Raw genomic sequence first — 5,803 nt, 5'->3', positions numbered from 1 at the left:
TTCTTCCAGGCATGTCCTTAAACTTGGCCAAATAAACTTCTAAACTGTTGGAGACGTGTCTCAGATAGGTCTTTTGCTTTACACCATTGAGTGCTTTGAAAAGTTTCAATATATTCCTGAGAATCTGGACTGCTCTGCACACCTGTGTGAGACAACCTCCTTCATTTAAAGTCAGCTGATTATGAACAGCAATCACATCCACAAAATATCTCCGTGGCAACACCTAGATTAGTGTTAGATTGAGTAAGGGGGGACCAGAGACCAGTCAAGGTGACACATAAAACTGATCATCACAAGAGAGAACAGAGCTATATAGGAACAAAATGTTTATATAGTATTGCAATTGATATGAGTCATCCTTGAGGCAGAGTTCAGCATACCTCCCACCATCCCACTGGTATGCCCCAAAGCCCACTCATGACTATATATGTGAAAGTATTGAGAGATAAATGGGCATGTTATATGCAACCTCTTCTCCAAAGGTTCCAGGAGCAGAATTATGTAAACATATTCATAGAGAATGATAAAGCAAATGTGACAAAATATAAAGCATTGTTAAATCTGGCTAACAGGCACACAGGAATTCTTTATGCTATCTTTGCAATTTTTCTGTAAGTTTGAAATTATTTCAAAATAAAGCCTTTAAGAAAATGCCCACAAAAAGCTTTGTACAAGAACATTAATATCACTGTCATGAAAAATAGCCAAGACTAGGTTCAGTGGCTCATGCCTAGAATCCCAGCTCTTTGGGAGTTCAAGACAAGCTTGGGCAACATGGCAAGAACCTGCCTCTACAAAAAAAACCAAAAAACAAAAAAAAAACCCAAAAAACAAAAAAACAAAAATTAGTGGGGTATGGTGACATGTGCCTGTAGTTGCAGTCACTTGGAAGGCTGAGGCAGGAGGATCACTTTAGCCCAGGAGGTCCAGGTTTCAGTGAGCGGTGATCACGCCACTGCACTCCAGCCTGGGTGACACGGGGAGACCATAACTCAAAACAGATAAATAAAAATTAAAAAAAAAGAGAAAGTAGTCCTGCTCCTATGTTTAAAAAATGAAAAACCTTAGAAAAAAATTTTTTTTGAATGGAAAACATCTGCATTTTAAGATATTTGCTGAACCTGCAATCCCAGCTACTAGGGAGGCTGAGGCCTGGGATGATGAGCCTAGGAGTTTGACACTAGCCTGGGCAACATAGCAAGACCTTGTCTCTGAATCAGTCTATCAATCAATCTGTCTATCTAATCTGCTGATAATATAAATCTAGCTAAGATTTATTGAGGATTTATATGCCAGACACTGGGCTAAGCTTTATCTACTTCTGGTGTCTAATCCTCACAGCCATCTTATAATGTAGATATGTATGCCCATTTTACAGGCGAGGAAACCGAGACTGAAGGAAGTTAAGTAATTTGCCCAAGGTCTTACAGTTAGTAATCAACACAGAAGGAAAGCCAAACCTGGTTTCCCTGTTCCCTGAGCCAGGCCTCTTGATCAGTTACTACATTCTATTAAAGAGGACCTCTATTTCCTTGCCCGCCTGCTACCCTAAGCTTCTGAGACACATGAATACCCACACAAGTTATTTTACTGAGGAGGCCTTTTAAGGACCATCCTCTCCAATAATAATTTTTACTTCTTCTGAGAGTCAATCAGGTTAATATAAGTGACTAATCTCTAGAAACAGAATGTCCATTTTCATTTAAAAGCATTATTTTGCTACACTAGAGAACACCTCTTTTTATTTCCCTGAATTAATCTTTCTTTGACCAGGGCACTGGGTTTTGTTCTCCAGCGTGCTGTCCTCTCCGTTTCACCCTTCCTCCAAAGAAAATCGATGAGCTACTTGCTTAGGATTGCAGGTAGAAGAAAAACAAAAGAAGGCAAGAATTGTCTAAATTTAAAGTGCTGGAAAATCCAACATTTTATTTACTACATTTTGGTGACTACATAAATGCTGAAACATTTTAACACTGAAAAGCATGATGGCATCATCACTTGCTTTTTTTTCTTTTTTGCTTAGCAAACACAGCAGATGATATTGCACGGCATAAAGTGAGGACAGTAGCGAAGCTTCAAATAAATGAGAGAAATCTTAATGCAGTACAGGAGATACTCATAAACAAACCGGAATAATGCCTAATGCATCACACTTTTTTGTTGCTACACACAAAAATACAGAAGAAGCATTGGACAGAGAGAAAGAGAGAGAGAGACAAAATATTAGGAAACAACCATAACTGGGTACAATAATCATTTAGTCTGAAATGTAGATGCAACGTAGAAACTACCACTGTTTTCTAATTGACAAAGAAAATGACAGCAACATTTGTCTTTTATCAAAAAATCTTCTAAGCCCCTCATGGTTAGGTTTTTAATTAATTATTTAATTATGTATTTACCCTTTTTTTTTTTTTTTTCTTTTTTTTTTTTATTGCTAAGGAAGAACTCCCTTTGCTCTTGGAAGATTTTCTACTCTACCGATCTTTTTTTAATTTTAATTTATTTTTACCTGATGATTGTCTTAGGCACCCTCCTTACATAATAAACCATCAAGCTAACTTGCACAGGGAAACTGAGTCACACTCAAACAATAGCTAAGGTCAAAGGTGTAATGGAAACAGAGAAAGGGGGGAGGGGACAGGTCTCAGTGGGTGACAGATGGGCTGACTCAGACAGGACAATAAGCACAGGGAGATATGAAGACAACTACCAAAGCGAGTGGAAGACAAGGTTTTCAACTTTATTTTTTCGAAAAATACTTGTCACTTGGTTCCAACGGCAAATCTAAAATGAGCCCACAGTGATTATGTGATAAATGCAGAACATAACACAAAAAAATCGAGACTAACACAGAAACAGAAGATGTGACCTTGTGAATACAATGCCGCTCAGCGCTTCACTGCTGATGTTAAGATTTGACTCCTTCAACCATTGTCCTAGGTTTTGATAACTCACCACACAGCATTGGTATTAAAAACAAATAATTCGTCAATGCTTTCAACAGATCACTGAGTGAGCCTGCAACCCAAAGCAGATTTATTGCCCTATTAAAATACAGAATGAGTATAAAAATGTTCCTAAGAAAATGTAACATTTGACCTGAAGTCTAAGCCCTCTCTTTCCTTCCCCACCACAAACACCCCTGTGGAAAAAAAAAAGGTAAAATTTGTATGTTGAGAGGGAACGTATTTACATCTATGGGTTTATGATGTGTAGTCGGAGCAACTTATTTCAGCAAAATAAAACAAAATAGTGGGCACCGACTCTTCTGGGGATGCCTCTCTCAGTTGAGAATTCTGTGTGTGTGTGTGCTCATCTCAAGTAGGGCCAAGTATCTGAACTGCCTCCAAGAAGGGAGCTGAGGGCAGGGGTCTCTAGTGCAGAAAAGAAACCAGTGGGAAGATGAAGAGTGAGTGGAGACAAACTCAAAGAGGCATGGAGTACATCCACTCCAGGACTGAGATCTGAGGATGATTCCCGTGACTTTGGTAGGGGCGTGTGGGGAGAGGAGGGGCAGTTGTGAGTAGCAGATTCCAAGAAACTGACGTGGAGAGGGGTGTGTAACTTTGATTTTTCTCTTCAGTTCTATTGATAACTGAGGCCAAGCAATTGAGTTTTGCGTCTACTGTGGGCTGGCCAGAGGGTGGGGCCAGCGGCTCCCCAGCCTTGACTGTCTGTTCAAGGGCATGAAGCCTTTACACTCTCCTCTCAGCTCTGCAAAAGGTACTGCATCTCCATGCCCTGCCCCCTCCCTTGAAGCAATTCAGAAACTTTGGAAAACCCAGAGGATTTCCAGATTCAAGTTAGTTTGTCTCTTTGAGTTTTTACACTCTACTTCTCATACCCGTACGAATGGCTTAAAAAAAAAAAAAAAAAAAGTAGCAAAGTATCTCACAAATGCCGGTGCTTTGAAATATTAAAAAAGTCTTAACTTCTTTGGGATTTCAGGTCTCACCTGCAAAGTAATCTTTTCTAAAAAAATTAATAAATTAAAGGAAGAACACGAATAATGCCTTTCTTCTTTCTAAATGACAAAAAGGACTATCTTGAAACACTCACTTTGGCATGTACAAATTTCTGAGGGGGGACCTGGCAGTGTTTACAGCACACATTGAAGTACCTACTAAGAAAAAGCTAAAGATACACCCTGCAGTTAAGAGAAGCTCTTGCCTTCAGCTTATCTTAGCATCGAGAACAAAAAGATTGTAACATAAAACTTTGGCCATTTCAATTCTGCTATATACATTTTAAAAACTACACAGTCATAAATTAAAGCAGTGATTAAATAAGCTCATATAGAATGTAATTAAATTAAAAAAAATCACAGCACATTATAGAGAAAAATAGGAACCAGCTTCACAAAAAAGAGATTATATATATATATATATATATATATATATATATATANGAGAAATGCAAGATACAGGTGATGGGGAGGAAGGCAACAAATCACACTGCCATGTGTGTACCTAGCCAGAGCAATTAGGCAAGGGAAAAAAAATAAAGGTATACAATTAGGAAAAGAAGAAATCAAATTGCCTCTATGTGCAGATGAAATGATTGTATATTTAGAAGATCTTATCATCTCAGCCCAAAATCTCCTTAAACTGATAAGCAACTTCAGCAAATGCTCAAAAATCTTGCATGCTCTTCACATGTACCCCAAAACCTAAAATGTAATTAAATTAAAAAAAAAAACAGCACATTATAGAGAAAAATAGGAACCAGCTTCACAAAAAAGAGATTATATATATATATATATATATATATATATATATATATAATTTTTTTTTTACCCTGTGGAAACAAATTTGCTACAGAACACAAAAACTTCATAAGTAACCATCAAAATGAAAATCAGTTCTTATTCCATTCTTGCATTTGTACACAACCCTTAACTCACTGGGGGAACATTTCCAGAAATTAAGTCTTCCTTGAGCAATAGAGCAGTTCTGCCAAGAAAATAAACCCCAAACCAAAGGGGAGGGGGAACATCCCAAACATACAAACTACAAAATAAATAAGAATTATAAAGTTTTTTTTAAAGTAACCTTAACAATTATCAAACTAGTAAGTTCTGCCTTATCACATAGACTCTCTATACAACATAACCCTAAAACTTTATTACTATGAGGTATTTGGAGGAATTGGTAAAAGTTATGCACGGCCTGCCTGGTAGAGGGGTGGGTAAAGTCAGGTGGGGGGAACTTGAGGGGGAACAAGGAGGAGGAGCTTTGGTTTATCAGCAAGAAATTGGGAAAAAAAAGTCATCCTTTGGTATCAAACAAAGTTTCATTGCATGGTTGCACGGAAAAAGCACCACGGTGAATAATTATTCCTTTTTTTTTTAGTGGCCTTTCTAAGAGGCTGAGGTATTCAAAGAGTATAAGGTGAAAGAGGTCAACAGCGGTTTAACACTTTGGTTCAAGCAAGGCACTCGTCCTAGGAGTTTACAAAGTTTGCAACATGTTTGCCTAGAGATTTACAAGTAGAACTAGCAGTAATAAGAGTAGTATTTCCTAATGTTGTTGTTGTCATTATTGTATCATTATTAAGAATGAAGACAAGTTTACACACTGAGTGAAGAGTGAGGAAGGAGGCCGGGAAGGGGAAGGGAAGGGGCGGAGTTCCCTCTGCAGACAAGACCGTGCATGTAAATATCTTTGGTATTCTTTGGTATCATCAATGTGATTAAAATCACCAATGGAAATTGAGTGAGGTAGCGTCTTTGGTTCACACTATAAATAGTAGATCTTTACACTTTTTTTTCTTTTTTTCTTTCTTTTTTTTTTCTTTTTTT

The sequence above is a fragment of the Cebus imitator genome, unplaced genomic scaffold (genome assembly GCF_001604975.1).
Source record: "Cebus imitator isolate Cc_AM_T3 unplaced genomic scaffold, Cebus_imitator-1.0 Scaffold325, whole genome shotgun sequence".
NCBI classification, from domain to species: domain Eukaryota; kingdom Metazoa; phylum Chordata; class Mammalia; order Primates; family Cebidae; genus Cebus; species Cebus imitator.
Note: the sequence above shows the minus strand (reverse complement) of the source record.